The sequence below is a fragment of the Mus musculus genome, chromosome 16, assembly GCF_000001635.26.
Source record: "Mus musculus strain C57BL/6J chromosome 16, GRCm38.p6 C57BL/6J".
Lineage (NCBI taxonomy): Eukaryota > Metazoa > Chordata > Mammalia > Rodentia > Muridae > Mus > Mus musculus.
The window spans coordinates 15,078,193-15,098,814 of record NC_000082.6 but is presented as its reverse complement, the minus strand read 5'-3'; the positions used below and the strand labels follow the sequence as shown (position 1 = coordinate 15,098,814).

Genomic DNA, 20,622 nt, shown 5'->3' with positions numbered 1-20,622 from the left:
ATCGGGGCAGGAACATGGAAGCATTCAGGCAGGCATGTATAAAGCACCCTCTAGAGAAATGCCTGATAGTTCTATGTCTTCATCTGAAGGCTGCTAGAATACTGAGTTCCAGGCAGCTAGGACAAGAATCCTAATTCCAAGTCCACAGTGACACACCTACTCCAACGAGGCCATACCTGTAAATAGTGCCACTCGATGGGCCAAGAATATTCAGACCATCACACCTACCTTCCCAGGAGAGACTCCACTCTGCAGTGGGCTAAACCCACAAATCTCAAACACTAATCAAGAAAATGCCCTACAAACTTGCCTACTATCCAACAGTCTGGAGACATTGTTTCAGTCCAGAGTCCCTTCCCAGGTGATTCTGTCTTCTGCCATGTTGACATATAACTAGGCAACACAATGAACCAGCAAGTTAAGTTTCATGGGAGACCAGTATCACAATACAAACAAAAGGTATAGAAAGAGAAAGGAAAAGGCAATGGACAAGAACAAGAAGGGGAAGGGGGTGGGTGCAGGAGGAGGAAAACAAAACAGGCATTTCTCTAGAGGATGCTTTATACAAGGCAAGTATCAAGAAAGGAATGGCCAGAGTTAATGTTGGCACTGAGCTCTCTTCATCCAATATTAATTTTGGTCAAATACTAACTTTCTACACAAGGAAGATTTGGGGAACATTAGTTTGGCTGTGAAGGCCAAATTAAGGATTCACTGACTTGAAATATATTAATATGAAGGTGTTTTTGATAGCTCAAGAAACAAATTCTTCCACATTAAATACTTCCACGTTGTGATCCTTGAGAATGAATTATGTTTTAAAGTCTCAAATTTAAGATGAAAGTACCCTGATCTCTCTCATGCTAGATTTGGAGAGATTCTAGTGATAGGCACTTGTCCAATTTGTGTAAGACCCCAGTTCCTTCCTTAGTGTGGAAAAGAATGCCTTTTTGCCATGTTCAGAAGTGCAATGTGTCAGCACATTGACATGGAGGGGTTAACAGTGTCCTCAATGTCATTGCCCTCTGCAAATTCAGGTGCACAGCATATGGTTCAGGAAGCTCTAGAATGTGGGGGTGGCTCCTAGTGAGTCTGTTCCAATATACATGGCCACCAAAAACATGTCACCTTACCTCCTTCAGTCTTGGCCTTGGGTAAAAGCCAAAGACCTTCTTTTCTGTAAGAAGTTGCAATAAGGATGGGACAAGCAGATAGACTTCAGTGTAATGACTAGGTCCAGCAAGTGCCCGATCTCACTGTTAGAGTAGTACTGAGGGCCTTTTAAGGGAACATTTTGCCAAAACAATAGAATCTACCATTTTCCCTCCCTCTTCTCCCAGTCCTTCCCCCTGCACCCATTTCTGTTTTCTCCCTTTCTCTTCAGATAAGGGGAGGCATCCCATAAATATCAAGCAGCTTTGGAATATTAAGTTAAAATAAGACTAGGCACGTAGCCTATTAAAGCTAGAAGAGGCAGCCTAATCATCAGAAAGGGTCTCAAAAGTAGGCAACCATGTTGGAGAAGCCACTGCTCTGACTGTCAGTAGTTTCAGAGGAAGATAAAGCTGCACAGCTGTTACATATGTGCAGAGGGCCTAGCTAGATCCCACCCATGCTCTATGCTGGTAGTTCAGTCTCTGTGGGCATCTATGGGGTCAGGTTAGTTGATTTTGTAGCTTTTAGTTTTTTGTTTTTTTGTTTTTTGTGGTGTTCTTAACCTCTCTGGCAGCTCCAATCCTTCCTCCCCTCTTCTGAAGGATTCTCCAACCTCTACCTAATGTTTAGCTGTGGGTCTCTGTATCTGTCTCCATCAGTTGCTTAGGGAAGCCTTTCTGGTGACAGTTAGGCTAGGTTCCTGTTTGCAAATATAGCAGAATATCACTAATAGTGTCAGAGGTGGGCTCCCTCTCTCGGCATGGGTCTCAAACTGGACTGGTCCTTGGTTGGCCATTCCCTCAATTTCTGCTCCATTTTTACTCCTGCACATCTTCTACATAGAAAAAAAATGTAGGTTGAAGGTTTTGTGTCTGGGTTGGTATCCCAATCCCTCCATTTGAGGTCTTGCTTAATTATAGTAGATGACGATGGAGGCTCAATATTCCCCATTGCTATGAGACTTAGATAAGGTGACCCTCATAAATTCCTGGGAGTTTCCATTGACCTGGGTTTCTATCTTGTTCCCAGAAGTTCCCCCTGATTCCAGTTGTCTCTGAATTTTCTCTCTCTCCATCCTCTTGACCTGGTCCCTCTTGTTCTCATCTGATTTCTACCTTTTACAATTACCCTCCCTGTTCTACCCACAGTGTTTATTCTATTTTCTCCTCTCAGTAAAATTCAAGATCCCTTGAGGTTTCCTTGTTACTTATCATCTTTGTGTCTATGAATCGTAGCATGGTTATCCTTTACTTTACTGCTAATACCCACTTATAAGTAAGGACATACCATGCTTCTCTTTCTGGGTCTGTGTACCTCACTCAGGATGATCTTTTATAATTCCATCCTTTTGCTTGCAAATTTCATGATGCCACTGTTTTTAATAGCTGAATAATATTCCACTGTAAAAATGTACCAAATTTCTTTATCCATTTCTTTATTTCTTCTGTTGAGGGAAATCTAGATTATTTCCAGTTTCGTGCTATTGCAAATAAAGCTACTATAAGCATAGTTGAGCACATGTCCTTGTGGTATGGTAGAGCATCCTTTGGCTATATGCCTAGAAGAGATATAGTTGAGTCTTGAGGTAGGACTATTCCCAATTTTCTGAGAAACCACCAAACTGATTTCTAAACTGGTTGTACAAGTCTGTACTCCTGCAGCAATGAAGGAGTATTCCCTTGCTTCAGAGCTGATGGAAGGTTTAAGTGACTCCATTTACTTGCCGAAGCTTAACATTTTTAATTCAGCAAGGGGTAGACTTTAAATAGGTGCCAGACACAGATGGTCAACTTTGGCATGCAGGTCTATGAACTGGGATAACACTGGCTCCATAAGAATGCTCTGCATGTGAAGTTAGGTGTGGAAAGGCCACAGCATCTAACAAGTGTTTGGCAAATGTCCACCACCCTTACTTTGCTACATCCCTGTGTGGGAGTACTAGGCTTCAGGAGCCACTGCCTCCCAGTGGTGGTGAGACATGGTCAGTCCAATCATCTGATCACTGTTCCTTCTAGGTTTGCTCTTGTTCATCCCCACAAGGCCAGTTCTTCAGATCCATTTTCCAGATCTTTGTGGAGAGACATTTATTTGATGTTTCTCTCTTGGCAACAAGGCTGGCCTTATGTGCAACTCATAACAATGCTGAATCACTCTTCTTCTGCAGAAAGTGAAAGGAGGACGCAGGATGCAAAACTGTGGCAAGCTAGATACAGTGAGTTTAGCAGTACTTGCTCTCTTCCTTTGATGCTCAGAGATGGCAAGAGGAGGCCTCTTCCTAAGTTTCTAGCTGGTGGCCCCTTTGAGCTATACAGACATGGTCCCTTCACTGTTTTAAGAACATCTTTCCACCAGATGCACTGAATGAGTATGATCCCTTTTAAGTATATGCACAGCTGGCAGAGCACAGCTCTGTTGAAAGGATAAGGAGGCCATAGACTAAGCCATCTGGGATAACGACTGTAGCTGAGCTGCAGAGAGGGTTCATAGCAACTAGAGAGCTCACGCTGGATCAGCCTTCTCTTTAGGGTTACTGGCCTGATCAAAAGTATAGCACAGTGACAGGAAAATCTTTCTTTAGCTAGGAAGGAGGCTTGGTGGCTCCATGTTTAATTTTGCTGCCAGTGAGTTTTGTGGTCTTAGTACACAGTTGGTGTTTATGAAATGTGATCAAAAGGCTGGAATATTCCACCAGAAGATGTTATATATCAGCCATAGAGACCATCATGCTCAAGTGGCACAATGTCCACCCTGGGACTCCCTTCCCAAGTCTTTCAGACCCATTCACCCCCACAAAGTTTGCCTACATGGTATTTCATTCATGCATTGGTTACTTTCCAATTCCCAGTAGAACATAAGCCCTGGGCTGTAATGAAAGAGACAATTTCTGTCTTGTCAAGTTCTTAGGACAATACATGGTTCAAATAGCCATTCAAAAATATCTCATTAACTCAATTGAATAGCTTATGGTGATTCTAAGATACATAAATATGAAATATGGCTGTACTTCATTATCCAGAAGTCAGAATTTTGGTAACTTGAAATTCTGGAAAGTGTTTCTGAAACTAGAAATACAAGTGTTTAATACTAAGATTCAGGAAGGAATTCCACACATCAGAAACAACGACTGGACTTGCTCAGCCTTGAAAGAGATGTCCCTGACTTCCATATTTTATAAGGCATGGGGAATGAAATGTGCATGGACCACCAGACAGTCTTGGCCTGGCCAGAAGGCCACCCTGCTGGTTGGTAATCATGTGGCTTGATTATAGACAAACACCCATTTCCTGTTGATAAGGTGGGAAGGCCTTAGCTCTGTATTATGACTTTATAAGTATAGACAATTGAAAGAGCCAGTGTATTCACCTGGGGTTCTTTTAGCTGACTCCTCACTGTCCAGTAGATGTTCACTATTGCTAAAGAGAAAAAAGAAAACTGAGGCTTTCAAAAACAAACACAAATACCACACAAAGATAATACTGTTTCCATACATGTGTCCATAACATATATGGTTTTACCTCATTGTTTAAATAGATTCCATACATTAATTATTGTCTCTTGACAAGCATCTTGGAAGTCTGGCTACCTAAAATCAGAAGAAACTGAGCCTATAAACAAGATTGTGTGTGGATGTCACAGCTACAGCTGCTCTTATTTTTAACTACATTTGTGTGTGAATACAGAGAGAAATACTACGGGAAGAACAGGGTGTTTTAGACATGTGCTGGCTGTATTAGTTAATGGTTCAGTTGCAGATTTCACAAGATTCCTCTTCAGGTGTTGGAAGCATCAACAATAGACGTGGCTATCCTCTAGGCCCACTGATGGTGAACAGTTGAAAACCCTACCAGCCTGCTTGTGACGCCAGAGACAAATCATAAACAGCCCAGACTGGGAAGATGATGCCATGTCAGGAGGTAGAGTAATAAGTGTGTTACCCTAGGCAGTTGCCTAACCTTGGTGTGTGAAGGGCGTGTTTCTGCATTGTGAACCCAGAAAAGCAGCAAATTCGGTGACAGCTTCAACTGTGGGAGAAAATTTTGAAATTCTGTATGCTGCCCTTTAAAAGTCTTTCTACTCAGTACACTAGAGTCTCATTCTGTACACTTTGTTGCCTCCAGTTTAGTTAACAGCAGATCTATGGGGTACCCTGTTGTAGAACCATGCAAGGTAGCCTTGTTGCCAGCTGATCTAAGGCTCAAAACCCCGGTGACCCTGAAGGGACAGCAGGCGCTTTGCCTGATTCCCAGGCAGCAGGCCCCTGTCACTAGCTGCAGCTCCCCATAAATTTGTGGCCTTCAATCATGTAGGGTCAATGCCCAAGTCTCTCTACAGGTAGAGGAAGTGATTACAGGTCACATAGGCTCAGACAGATCTCTATTTAAATGAGGTACCTAAAAGGCCTGAAGGGCTTAGCCAATAAACTTTCCTTCCCAAATACATCTCCCTGCAAAAGGTATTTAATCTCAGGCCCACCTTGAGAAGTGGGATACAGTTATACTCATCTACTTTCCACCATGACAATAAATGTCTTACAACCATGGACTGCCTCTTTTCACCAGCATCTGCCATAGGGAGCCTTGGAGAAGGCCTTTGCCTGTAGAGCCACCGACTAATCTCTTGTAGAATCTCCCAGTCATGGCCAATACCAAGCCCAAGCCAACCAAAGTCAAGTCAAGGATTCTCCCAGAGGGACCAGTTAGAGTCCCCTTCCCCCCCTGGTCCCGGGCTAGACCCAGTCTGCAGGCCCCACTCCTTTCTCAGTTCTCCTATGGCTTCCAGGGATGCCTGGATGCCCGAGAGCCTGAGAACCAGATGGCCCCAGCCTTGCCACAGGCCTGGGGACCCTTGAGCCAGTTCCAGCTGTCCTGTACCTCAGACTGTGCTCCCCACCCCCAGAGCCATGTCCCAGGGCTTCCCTAAAGCCCAGCGCCCATCTGACCTGGCAAGAGCAGTGGTGTGGGGTAAGCGTGGTCAACTTCCTGTGTCCTGCCTCCTTAAGCAGTGGAGTCCTGTGGAGGAGTGGATGCTGGACCCCATAAACCTACACCCAATTAAGAGTCACCACCAAGGTCATAGTCAGAAGGTGAATTTGGAGCTTTTCTATGAACAGATACTCTAGTGCCATACACAAGTGTATTAGCCATAAATTTCAAATGAAGAAGAAACTCAGTTTGAGCACGGTAAGCCTGAGCACAAGGGGTGGGGCTCCTCAAACATACTGGAGAGTTAGCATCCATGAAGGTTTGATCTTCCAGGGTTGTGGTAGACCACTGTAGGGGACTCCTTCCCAACAAAAACTCAGTCATAATAATCTCTTTTTACAGGATATCAGCTCTACCAGATTTCTAAAGACTAGGTTCACTAGGCAATTGCAAAGTGTCTACACATAAAGATGGAGCCATCTGCTGTCCTTTCAGCTTCCCAAGGAAGCCACGTGATTGGCTTATAGAATAGCCCTACCCACTAACAGCTTAAAACTGTCCAAAAGGCAATATAGACATCACATCATTTGTTCCAGCCAAGAATAATCATATAATAGTTAAAAACAACATGAAAACCGTAGCTAGTTCCACCTGGGTTTCCTTGGGTACAACCACTCTGAGACTTAATTTCCTTGTTTGCAGTATACTGATTATCAGAGGCTGTGGGTATAGACTAGGTTGGCATGTGAAGACCATCACTTGGTACATGTCAAACACTCTCCCCTGCTCACACCTTTTTCATATTGCAACATGAAGTTCTGGAGAAGACACTGAAGTGAGGAAGTAGAAGTAAACAGGCTTGCCCAAGGTCATCAGTGCAGCTGGTCCACACTCTCTTGTAACATGATAACTGCTAATAAGTCAGGCAAAGTCAGCAGCAGGGCATGAAACGGCAGGAAGTTTGCTAGTGTAGGAAAGACCTTTGCCCCTAACCCTACCTTCAGAGATGCCCACAGGTCTGTTCCAGCCCACAACCAGTAAGATGTTTGTGCAGTGTAAATAGGGCCCATGTATGGCTGTGTCCATAGCTGTCATTTATTTTGACCTCAGTACTAGCAGCTCTGTATCTTGTCCAATAAAATCCAAAGCAGACCACAAATGAACACTAATACTGAAAAATGGGCAAGGTACCCTCCTTCCCTTCTGTAGGAAAGTCACCAGATAAAGTTGGGGGTTTTATTTGTTTTATTTTGTTTGTTTTCTCTTTAAATAATATGCCTATAATTTTTGTTAACTGCTTTGCCAAAGGTAACTGTCATCTGAGGATGTCATTGAATTTTATTTCATTGTATTTTTTCAGGCTCTTGCCTTGTATAACATGCATTGATTTCTAGCTTTGGCTGGCATAAGTGATTGTTAGGTTTGCCTGCCAGAAAGCTGTGGGTTCCACAGTGATTCTTTCTGTGGTATGGAGCTGCACGACAATTGCACTGAGAAGCTCTTCATGAGCAAGTTAAAAAAAAAAAAAAAAGAGGTTTCTAAGCTTGGCATCAATGATGCTCAAGGTCGGATCATTCTGTGTTGGAGGAGACAGCACTGCCCTGTGTGTTCAGAGTGTTGGGAAACAGCCTGATCTCTACACTCTTTGCAAATCCACACATTACCTAGGCAACCACAAATATATCAAGAGATTTGCTGATGTACCTGGAAGGGGTTATAATCCAGATCTAAGAACCACGACGGGTCCTCAGCTTCTAGAGATTGATAAGGAGAGACTGTGGTTTTAGGGCCCTATGCTGGCAGAGCATGGAGTAAGAGGAAGAAAGTTGTTGATGATGGAATCCTTTGCATTGAAAACACAGACTAAATAAATAGACTGCAACGTATGGCATAGCTCTCCTAAAGACCTGAAACCGAAACAACAACATCCAAAAACAAAACAAAGCAAACACCAACCAGAACAACTCATTGCAGCTATTTTGAGAAGAATCCTGAACATTCAAGGGCATATTGAACTTTGTGTCTCATTGTTTAAAAATGACTACTCTCGTGTAACACCCACCACGCCCCCAGCACATCCCCTAAACCAGCACTTCCATATACCGTCTCCCTTGACTGTAGAAATACATGTCAAGAAGAAGGCAGGGACTCAGAATAGGTAGAGTACTTAATGGTCTCACCAGGACTGTGTAGTTCACACTTTTTTTTCCCCATGCTTCCTACAAAGTCCTCCTTTCCATAAAAGAGCTGAAGTGAGGTCAAAGGAATAAGACCCAGTATGCTGACCCTCTGTAATCAATGTTGTCTGGCAGTGTTCTGATGACTGCTTCTGTCACTGCTACTGTGACTGCACACACCCATGCTGTGCGTCTTTCTAAGTATATGTTCCTGTGTATGTGAGAGTGTTTGTGTTTCTATACCTGTGTCTGGATGTGTAACTCTATGATTTTATGTATACCTGTGTATCGATATGCATACATGTTTGTTCACATATATGTGCATATTAGTGTGTACTCCTGTGTATGTCTCTGTACCTTGGTGTGGTTGAAATTGGAAGATTAGTCTGGGAAGGCCTTGAAATCTCTTTCTTTCAGGCACAGAAAGAGGCTGCTAGGAACTGTCTTGAGTTACAGAGATGAAGAAAACATGGTTTTATGCAGCAGGTTTCAGATGGGTTTTGCTTTGAATCTTCAAAGTCTATTTAACAAACATGGACAAATTTGTAGCTTGTGATGTCATGCTGATTAAAACCAAAAACATCTGCATAGGATACCTTCCCCAGAATTTCACATGGAATAAGAAACTCACTCTTGCCAATCTCCATCCTAATACTTTGTGAGCTGAAACTTCAGTGCTAGGCCTTACTGGGACTGTCTACCATTACAGAGTTTTCAGTCATTAATTCTCAGATGTTATTTATGCTACTAATTCTTTCAGATCCAAGTATTCAAACAATAGTATTGTTAAGGACCAGAATGGGGTGGAGAATAGGAGAAGCAGAGGTTTGTTACTGACCCAACTATTGACTAACTGAACAGAGAGGCATCTTCATGCACGGGAAGCTATCACCTGGTGATGCTTTCCATTGGAGGCCTCCCTATTTGATGTGACACTAACCTCCTTCTTGTTAGACTAAGTATTTCTCTCCTTTGTCCCTAGTAGGTGGAACAGAATCTTGGTGAATAGGCTTTGTCACTGGGAAGAGCTACACGAGACAAAGTGGAAATGTAGCTTAGGACAAGGAAGAAGAGAGTTAGCTCTCAGGGTTGCGGTCTTCCTTTTTCTGTGTCTGCTGAGAAAGCCAGGCCACAACAGTACTGCCGCTTTACACCGCTTTCTGAGGACAGGACCATATTGCTTTATCTGAAATGGGTTTGACCTGGAATTATATCTGAGTCCCTGTAGTGGATGTTTTTTTTTTGTTTTTTGTTTTTGTTTGTTTGTTTATTTGTTTTTCCTAGCCAAAGAAGAAACCACTCAGTCTCAGTGTAATTCTTGAATTAATAAGTGTGTTTAGTTCAAGTGATCACTACCAGGGAATGGAAGCTTTGTGGTTAAATTCATAAATGAATGCATACATGTAGATAAGCTTTTAACAGATGAACCATTGGAGGACACATTTAACCATCACTAAGACATGAAGATGAGGATTTGATTGCTGACTAGACTTTAGAGTTGAGAAAAGAGAAGAATGTGGGGAGTATTCCCAGGTTTTGATTTGAGTGGAAATAAGTAAATATACTATTACTGCAGTTAATAAGGATTACAAAAGGAGAAAGAGACTGGGGGAGAGTTATGTTTTAGGACTATTGAGTTGGAAGTCTAAAAACTTTGTATGTTTGAAAGCTGGTGGAGAGTAGAAGACCTGAAGATACTAACAGTGAGTAATTCAGAGTATGGTGAGATCTTACTGAGAATGTGGGTTCCTGGAAAAACTGGTCATACATAGTGAATTGTATCATTGATTTGGGGTTTAAGGTTTGATTATATTTTACTATTAGAGAGTAAAGAATAGTCTTAGCTTCTACAAGTCACCATCTGTGGCAGGAGTAGCTCTCCAGGATGGTAGTGTAATTCCCACAACAGGCAGGGGACAGGGAGGGCAATGCCTCCTTCCGGGAAGGCTTCAGTGGATGGCAGTCATAATGGATGAGGGGCATGGAAATTTCAATGTCCATGAGCACAAGCTTTTCTACAAAGTAAATATAAAGAACAGCCAAGTTCTGAGCAATGAAATTACTCTGCAACAGAAGCTATGTGGTAGACTTGGATAGTTTGTGCCAAGTAGTCATGGGTAGCTAACTGTGAGCTGCCTTCTTCACCTTTGTATCCTCAGAACCAGAGATGGGAGCTTTCTGCCATAGGGCTGATGAGGCATGCTAATCAGTTAGAGAGAAATTCTGCAGGTACTCATTGGCCTGTGGGACAGGACAGCAGTGTTGTTTTTGGTTGATACTGGAGGGACAGGGGGCCAAGCAGATCCAGTTTGGGAAGGATAAAGACACATTTCTTTGCCATAACAATGAGTTTCAAAGTGTTCTGTGAGTTGTTAGAGATAGAGCCTAGGCCCTAGCAACACTGAAAAGCTGAGAAAGGAGGTTTATTCAATGTGGCCATGTAGGGAAGAATAGTTATCGAGTAACATGGCGATTTGCTTAAGCAGAAGGTAAGAAGCATGCATAACTAAGCAGTTGCCAAAGAGGTGTGGTTCTCTCTTCACTGACCCATCGCCGTCTATGTACTGCAAGGTCGTCTGACAAGTCCTTAGAATTGTGTGAGATCTCTTCCTGAGAGACAAGTTCCTCCTCTGACTGACACCAGCCTTTTCTTTGTCCTTGTTCCAGCAAGAGACTCTTGCGGGGAAATTTCATCTCTGCTGGAAACAATTTTTAATAACTCTGGTTAGGAAAAGAGAGGCACCAGTGTCTTTTTTATAATAACCTTGTTCCTATCAGGAGGCTAGAAAATGGATGGTGTAGAATTCATTCATAGATGGTAATTGCAGCTGTAAGAGTGTGCTGATTGTGTCTGCTAAAACTACAGATCTTGTGTCATTAGTAGAATAATCAGTAGAGAGACTATTGCCAAGACATGGTTTATAGACACCAGGATTCAGCTAGGGTCAGGTGTACAGAGGAAAGGGAGCTACTGGTAAAGCCAGAGATGCAGGATGAACTCTGCAGAGAGAAAAATTTACCAGGTAATGTTGTCAGCTGGAACAAGCTCGCAAGCAACAACTGGATAAGATTTTTTTCTTTTTTTGGAGACAGGGTTTCTCTGTCTAGCCCTGGCTATCCTGGAACTCACTCTGTAGACCAGGCTGGCCTCGAACTCAAAAATCCACTTGCCTCTGCCTCCCAAGTGCTGGGATTTAAGGCGTGCGACACTACTGCCCGTGGATACAACTTTTTGAGTGTTCAGAAGAGACATGACTAATCATGGTGGGCACTGTCATTAGTCAGATATGTCCAGGCTACAGGCAATGTGAGTGGGTAAATTAAGGACCCCAGTTACAGGGATTTTCCGGTTGGTCTCTGACTGTAGCCTTCCTATCAGTCGACTTAAAAAGATAAAAGTCAATGCCAGATAAAGAACTTTCTCTGTGTGCATGTCTATCTCCAAGGAATTCAGATATAAACAATTCCTGAAGTTCCGAATCTCAGGGGTGATTGCTGCAACCCTTTGCCTACAAGTGCTCGCCTGTGAGAATACTTGTGCTCAAGAGAGAGAATACACTTATGGTGCTTCTGTAAGAACACTTTATCTTGTGTCTGCTCTGTTTTGATGCAGAGCTTAGCAAGATCTTCTGAACTGCTAAGGCTGGGCTGTGTCTTTGCTGACTTGTATCCAGACACCAAGGACCCTAATTAACTAGCAAACTTGTACCTTTTCCAGAAACTGAATCTGAGACACATGTGGAGGTTGGTCCTCCTGACTCAGAGTCGGGGACTGAGATCACTTAGGGCTGAAGAGGCCTGCCTGGCTCCAAGGCTGCTTGTTCCCAGTCCTGTTGCTGAAATAAATAGATCTGTAGCAAGCAACTTTTGCCTCTGTTCCCGGAGGACTAGATCCAGCTTCCTAGCAACCTGTTCCCACCACACCCAAGGAAATTCAACTACTATCCCAGTTCCTCTTTGAAAGAAAGAGCGCAAGTCTTTGGATGAACTTTATAGTTGCCGTATACCATATTTTTGTGGGTATTGAAATAGGTCAACATAGTTAAGAATGGGAAGGCTCAACCAGATCTGTGATGCTGTATGTTCTTAGATTCTTTTTTTTTTAAGATTTATTTTATGTATATGAGTACACTGTAGCTCTGTACAGATGGTTGTGAGCCTTCATGTGGTTGTTGAGAATTCTATTTTGTAGGACCTCACTCATTCCAATCTGCCCTGCTCGCTCCGGTCAACCCCACTCACTCCAGCCCAAATATTTATTTATTATTATAAATAAGTACACTGTAGCTGTCTTCTGATGATAGCTGTCTTCTGATGGTAGCTGTCTTCTGATGCGCCAGAAGAAGGTGTCAGATCTCATGAAGGGTGGTTGTGAGCCACCACATGGTTGCTGGGATTTGAACTCAGGACCTTCGGAAGAGCAGTCAGTGTTCTTAACTGCTGAGCCATCTCATCAGTCCATGGTCTTAGATTCTTGAGTCTGACTAAAAAGCTGACAGATGGGGAAACAAAGAGAGAGAGAGAGAGAGAGAGAGAGAGAGAGAGAGAGAGAGAGAGAGAGAGAGAGAGAGAGGAGCCACCCAAAACAAAAATAAAGTAGTAACAAAAATCAATCATGAAACATCAAAATTACTGTAAAACTAAAAACACTTCGAGCAAGCATGGCACAGACAGACTGCTTGAGCTAGGGGGTGGTTGGTAGAAGTCTAGGGTTGTAAAAAAAATGGTTCCTGTCTTCTTTTTATTACGACTCAGCTAGTAACAACTGTGTAGGCGGCAGGAGATCAGAAATAAATGTCTGACTTGGATTTTGCACAACTGGGTTCTGCTCCAAAGCGCACTGCCTGCCCACTGACCCAGCTCAAGTTTTATAGGGACAGCAAATAGGTATAGTTTGGGAAATCTCAGCCCCTCCTCCTGAAGGTCCGCACCCTGGAACTGGCTGGTTTGCAGGTTGCTCCTGATTAGAAAGCCGCCAGCTGTTCTGCTTCCCAATTCAATTCCGAGAACACCACAAAAACTTCATCTAGTTTCTTCTCTTTCCCCCCCCCCCGGGGCGATTTCTTCTTTGATTTCTTCTCCTCCCTCCTCTTTCTCTTTCTCTTGTTTTTACAGTCTCCTGGTAATGACTAATTGGCGGTGTTTCCCAACTTTTTTATGTTTCTCTTGCTCTTGTTACAAGCGGTACTAACCCCGTGATATCCACAGGGACCTATAGACAGCCAACATTTCCAAATGATATACAGCGTTCTCCTTTCTTTCAAAGTGTAAAACATTTACAAGGAAATGTACAAATGTATTAGGCACATTTCCCGGGTCGGTCATTAGCGCGCCTCTCTGAGCCGGGGTGCGCTGCCCTTCCCCCTCGCCCCTGTTTCCCCCCTTTCCCCGCCACGGTCCCCTCTGGATCGCGCGTTTCCGCGTGCCAGCGGGGCGGCCCGCGAGACCGCAATTGCTCTGGCCGGGATTGACGAGCCTCGGATGCCCATTTACTGCGCGAGGCAGCCACTCTGGAGCCGCGGCACATCTGGATGGAGTCAGCCGCCGAGCGCCAGGGGCCAGCGCAGCGCGGCGGCGAGCGCGAGGGAGGCCGGCTCCCGGGCCGCCTCCGCGCTGCCCCGGTGCGCCCAGGCTGGATTTCCTGATGTAAACAGATTGGCCCTGCTGGAAAATAACCGCTCTGCTCCCCATGTCACTGAGCGTGCTTTATCTGCTCAGGGTCAGCACTGTGACTTAGAAAAACAGAAGCTTTGCTTTAGATTTAAACAGCTCCAAAGCCACAGCTCATCTCTGCTGGGCCGGGAAGGGGAGGCTTGGCAACCCAGCTCCTGCCTTTGTGTTTACTTGTTCCAGTTTCTGGTAATTTGGGAGCTAATTTTATTATCTACAGTAGAATTGGAAACAAGATGCTTTTGCAGTTCACGACGCTAAGGGCATGTGTGAATCTCTGTGTAGAAGGTTGGACGTGTCTATTCAGCTGTGGTCCCCAAGCTCTGTGCCCTGGCCCTCCGCTGGTTGTCTCCTGGGGCACAGGGCTTCCTAGGGCGTGGCTGGCCATGGTTTAGGGTTCACCCTGGTTTACCAGAGCTGGGGATCCAATCCTGAGAATGTGAGCCCTTAAAGCCTTTCCCTACAGAACCTCATGAAAGTAGAAATCAGCCAATTGTAAAACCGTGACAAAGACGTTTTGACATGGCCAGTGGAGAGGGAAAATTCAAAATGATGGCAGAGCCTGGACTGTCATCGCCGATAATTAAAATGAAATGTAGATAGATATGTTTCCAGTTCAACAGCAAGCAATTCTAACAGCCATGTCTAGAAACTTCTACTGACAGAATCATCCTGGGATACTGACAGAGCTTCCCTAACAAGCAAGGACTGGTTTTGCAGACTTTAAAAAGAAACTCCGGGGGGAGGGGGGGCAATGTGTGCACCTCTGAGGGCCTAGTTGCTCAGATAGAGGTGGGGTGTAAGCTGTTTTGGAAGGCCCTGGGGGCTGGAAGAGGAAGAGTTACAGCTTCCTGTGACGTCCTGTGACGTGCTAGGGTGTTCTGAGTCCTGTTCTGGGTTTCAGGGACACTGCATCAGAGTATTAACTTTGTATTAACTAAAGGCCCAGTCACAGTGGGCTGCTACTCAACTTTGAATGGGTTCATAGAATTTGTGTCTTTTTCCCCCTCACAGGCTGTATTTTGATGAAATTACTCCAAATTGGGTGAACAATGATGGAAAGAATGTGGATCTGAATGGGCAAATTTGCTGTTAGCTGATTTTGATATGGAGACGAGGTTCAGATTGGTGGCAATGAGGTTGGTTAGAGCAATATCTCTTTCCTTAGAGCAAATAGAGGCCTGGCCTTATACATTTTGACGTGAAGAAGAGTAGGAATATCCAATGACTCGGCTGGCCTAGTTTCCTGAGAAGGAACTCACTGGAGAATTGTTTCAAAATAGTTGTTCCAGCATGATTTTAAGTTTAAGGATTTGTGAGTGTAAGCATTTTCGGTTTCCTTTTACTGCCTTATAGTGGTAACAAGCTCAGCAAGCCTTCACTATCATTAGCAATATGTCACCATTACCATTCTTTGTAATTTTGCCAGCTTTCAGTTTTTACGTTTTTTGTAGAATTTTGTTTCATTTGTTTTTCTTTCCTGAAAACAGTTAAAATATTTTCAACTTCGCTGACTTCTGCACTTACATTATTTCTTTCGTGTTTCTTTAAATTTATTTTGCTCTTATCCTTAGTTTCTTGAGGGAGGAATTTGAAACTTTTGTTATTTCTAAGATTTTAGTACAATATATTTCCTTACCACTACTTTAATACTACTAATATATTATAATATATAATATAATAATACTAATACACTACTCCTGATAAATGATCTTCTGGTTGTACTCTCTTGTACACTATTTTCACCTCACAGTTTCTTTGTTATGTCACTTTTAACTCATGAATAATTTAGAAATTTATTTAGAGATATCCTGACAGCTCTGTTATTCATTTGGAGTTTGATTTCATTGTGGCCAATCAAGCATATTTTGTATAATTTTGGTATTTTTAAGTTTGTTGTTGTTTGTTTTTCTTTTTTACCCAACAGAAGTAAACATACCTGTCACATTTGAAAAGGTTTTCTATCTAAATTCCATATAGGAGGCTCTGTGCAAATCACTTAGGTCCTGCTGGTTGACATTATTGTTCAGGCCCTCTTTTTTCTACATTTCTATCTTAAAGTGCTATCAGTTGTGATTATGCACTGAAAACCGTAGTTTGTAGACTCATCTATGTCTTTCAATTGCTTCTTGTGTCTTGAGATTCTTTTATTCGCTACTTAATTAAGATTACTATTTCTTCTTGTAGACTAATATTTTACAACTAGAGATTATCTCTATTTCTACAATTTTCTTTGTTTTCAAGTCTATTTTATCAATACAGAGATATGCTTTAAAATCACTATTTTATTGATAAATTTATTTCCAACCTTCTGTGTTTAATCTGCCTGTGTCATTGTATAAGAGAAACAATCAGAAGTTAGTTGGCAATATTTCTTTATGTATTCTGTTAACTTATATTTATTATAATGATTAGAATAATGAGAAAATTCACATTCAAGTTGGCTGATGGCTTGTAAATACCTTAATTGCCATTTTTATTGTTTCCCTCTGTGTTTTTTTTTTTTTTCTTCCTTTTCTGTAGGGTACTTGGTACTGTACTAGGATTCTCACTTAATTTTCTATTCGTGTTTTAGTGTGTTTACTTAAACAACTTTTATAGTGACTGCTGTTTCATGATGTATGCATTTCAATTGACACTACTATCTTAACATTTCCTATCGAAAAAAAAAGTTCAATTCCTTTTGGGTTCTTTGATCTTCCACCTTTAAGTACCATTTACTTATAAGTCAGAACATATTATGATTCTTTATTCTATCACATGGTTTATAAAAGTTATAAAGAACAAAGCAATCTTTTGTATGTGTATGTTCATGTGTATTATTTTCATTGTTTTGTTTTTCCTCACTAATTCCTTCTATTATTTTTCTCTGTGTTTTATTTAGAAATATTTAAGAGTATGTCTTCTTTTGACACATAATCATCCCAGGAATTATTTCCATAATTTTATGCATCAGGGAATATATGATTTTTTCCTTTATATAAGGATAGTTTTGTTGGGTATAGAATTTAGGCTGACCATATGTTTCCTTTGTTACTTTGAAAATATAATTAGTGGACTGGAGAGGTGGCTCAGCTGTTAAGAGCAATGACTGCTCTTCCCAAGGTCCTGAGTTCAGCAACCACATGGTGGCTCACAACCATCTGTAATTGGATGTGATGTCCTCTTCTGGTGTGTCTGAAGACACCTACAGTGTACTCATATACATAAAAATAAATAAATATTAAAAATATTATTAGTATTTATCTAGCTTTTAAATGTAGGGTTTTGAATAGATTGATACAGTTTCATACATACTCCAGCTTTTCATTTCTCTTTTTTTTCAAAATCTAAAGATATGAATGGATTTTGAGTCTTCTGTCTTAGAGATACTAAAAGAATATTTTCAAAATTAATCTTTTATTTATTTATTTATTTACACTCCAGATTTTATTCCCCACCTGGACAACCCTTCCACTGTTCCACATCCCGTACCTCTTCCACACACCCCCACCTCAATGAGGATATCCCAGCCACACACTCCCCATACCAACAGATCTCTAAACTCCCTGGGGCCTCCTGTCTCTTGAGGGTTAGGTGCATCTTCTCTGACTGAACACAGACCCAGCAGTCCTCTGCTGTATGTGTGTTAGGGGTCTCATATCAGCTGGTATATGCTTCCTGGTTGTTGATCCAGTGTCTGAGAGATCTTGGGGGTCCAGGTTAATTGAGACTAACTGGTCCTCCTACAGGGTCACCCTCTTCCTCAGCTTCTTCCAGCTTTTGCCTAACTCAGCCACAGGTGTCAGCAGCTTCAGTCCATTGGTTGGGGGCAAATATCTGCATCTGACTCAGCTGCTTTTTGGGTCTTTCAGAGGGCAGCTGTGATAGATCCCTTTTTGTGAGCACTTCATAGCCTCAGTAATAGTGTCAGGCCTGCCCTTGAGTTGAATCCAACTTGGGCCTGTCCCTGGACCTCAGATTCCTCACCATTTTTGTCCCTGCAGTTCTTTCAGACAGGAACAATGATGGGTCAGAGTTTTGACTATGGGATGGCAACCCCCTGTCTTTCTGCTGGAGTTGGGTTCTACAAGTTCCCTCTCCCCACTGTAGGGCATTTCATCTAAGGTCCCTCCCTTTGAGTCCCTAGAATCTCTCACCTCACGGGTCTCTGGTGCATTCTGGAATGTTCCCTCTAACCTCCTACCTCCTGAGGTTGCCTGTTTCCATTCTTTTTGCTGACCCTCAGGGCTTCGGTCCTTTTCCCTTACCCAATACCAGATCAGGTTCCCCTCTTTCCCACCCTATTCACTTTCTCTCCCAAGTCCTTCCCTCCCCAACTTGTGATTGCTTTCTTCTCCCTCCCAAGGGAGACTGAGGTGTCCTTCAGCTTGTTGACCTTTTTGAATTCTGTGGACTGTAACTTGGGTATTCTGTACTTTTTTCCTAATATTCACTTACTAGTGAGTACACACCAGGCATATCCTTTTGGGTCTGAGTTACCTTATGCAGGATGATATTTTCTAGTTCCATTGATTTGCCTGCAAAACTCAGAATGCCCTTGTTCTTAATAGCTGAATAGTATTCCACAATATAAAAAAAAACCATATTTTCTGTATCCATTCTTCTGTTGTAGGACGTCTGGGTTGTTTCCAGTTTCTGGCTATCACAATCAAGGCTGCTATGAACATAGTGCCCCTGTGGGATAGTGGGGCATCTTTTGGGTATATTCCCAAAAGTGGTATTGTTGAGTCTTCAGGTAGATCTATTTCCAATTTTCTGAGGTACCTCCAAAGTGATTTCCAGAGTGGTTGTATCAGTTTGCATTCCCACCAGCAATTGAGGAGTGTTCCTCTTTCTCTACATAGTCACCAGCATGTGCTGTTACCTGAGGTTTTGATCTTAGCTATTCTGATTGGTGTAGGTGTACTACATCTGGGCCCTATAGTTAATTTGGCTAGGGGTTTATTCATCTTGTTTTAAAGAACCAGCCTTTGGTTTTGTTGATTCTTTGCATTGTTCTCTTTGTTTTTATTTGGTGGATTTTGACCCTGACTTTGACTATTTCTTGCATTCTACACCTCTTGGGTGTGTTTAATTCTTTTTGTACTAGAGCTTTCAGGTATGCTGTTAAGTTGCTAGTGTAAGATCTCTCCAGTATCTTTACCAGGTCACTTATTGCCATGAATTTTCCTCTTATCACTACTTTCATTGTGTCACATAAGTTTGGGAATGATGTGTCAACATTTTCATTAAATTTCATTGTAATCTCCCTCCTAACCTGAAGCTGGCTGAACCAGACCTCGACCTTGCTGCCACTAAGGAGATTACCTAGGGTGGAGCCTGCCACCCTAGATCACTCTATTGTTCAGCCACTGTCGCTGCTACCTGCTGGGAGTCTGCCTAGCTATTCTGGAGACTGCACCCTATCCTGCACGTGGTCACCTGCAGCTGGGATCCAAGGATGAATTGGTGGGAATGGGCCTCCCCCCTCCTTTATAAAGCACATCTGCCATTAAACATTTGAAACTTGAGCAGACTAGCATGCTTTGGTTCCATTATTTCTCGACCTGCCTAGATTCCCTCTTCTCTTTCAGCTCTAGGCTGCCTCCCAGGCTTGAACCTGGACATGAGAGCTGCAGGCCAGCCCCAACATTCCATGATTTCTTTAATTTCTTTCTTTATTTCTTCCCTGACCAATTTATCATTGAGTAGAGAGTTGTTCAGTTTCCACATGTATGTGGGCTTTCTGTTGTTTTTGCTATTACTGAAGATCAGCCTTAGTCCATGGTGATCTGATAGGATGCATGGGATTATTTCAAACTTCTTGTATCAGTGGAGTATTGTTTTGTGACCAATTATATGGTTGATTTTGGAGAAGGTACTATGTGGTGCTGAGAAGAAGGTGTATTCCTTTGTTTTAGAGTGATATTTTCTATAGCTATCTGTTAAATTCATTTGTTTCATAACCTCTATTAGTTTTACTGTGTCTCTGTTTAGTTTCTGTGTCAATGACTGTTTTAGGGTTTTACTGCTGTGAACAGACACCATGAACAAGGCAAGTCTTATAAAAAAACAACATTTAATTGGGGCTGGCTTACAGGTTCAGAGGTTCAGTCCACTATCATCAAGGTGGGAGCATGGCAGTATCCAGGTAGACATGGCGCAGGAGGAGCTGAGAGTTCTATGTCTTTATCCAAAGGCTGCTAGTGGAAGACTGACTTCCAGGCAACTAGGGTGAGGATCTTATACCCACACCCACAGAGACACACCCATTCCAACTAGGTCACACGTATTCCAACAAGGCCACACCTTCAGATGGTGCCACTCCCTGGTCCAAGGATATACAAACCATCACATTAGTGAGAGTGGGGTGTTGAAGTCTCCCACTATTGTTCTGTGGGGTTCAATGTGTTTTGGGCTTTAGTAAAGTTTCTTTTATGAATGTGGGTGCCCTTGCATTTAGGGCATAGATGTTCAGAATTGAGACTTTCTTTTGGTGGATTTTCCCCTTGATGAATATGAAGTGTCCTTCCTCATCACTTTTGATAACTTTTGGTTGAAAGTCTATTTTATTGGATATTAGGATGGCAACTCCAGGTTGTTTACTAGGACCGTTTCCTTGGAAGACCTTTTTCCATCCTTTTACTTTGAGATAGTGTCTCTCTTTGTTATTGAGGTGTGTTTCTTGTATGCAGAAAAATGCTGGATCCTGTTTG

General features: G+C 42.5%; 1 pseudogene, besides 1 other annotated feature; it reads left to right on the top strand.

Moving 5' to 3' along the window:
• Window positions 1–10,222: 10,222 nt before the first annotated feature.
• Gm46561 overlaps window positions 10,223–20,622 on the top strand; it is a 130,948-nt pseudogene continuing 120,548 nt past the window's right edge.
• Window positions 13,107–14,223: an enhancer, noted in NCBI's record as "VISTA enhancer mm466". NCBI's record gives its function as "enhancer in: hindbrain (rhombencephalon)[5/10] | limb[10/10] | branchial arch[6/10] | nose[6/10] | tail[8/10]" and the evidence as "EXISTENCE:transgenic organism evidence [ECO:0001131][PMID:17130149]".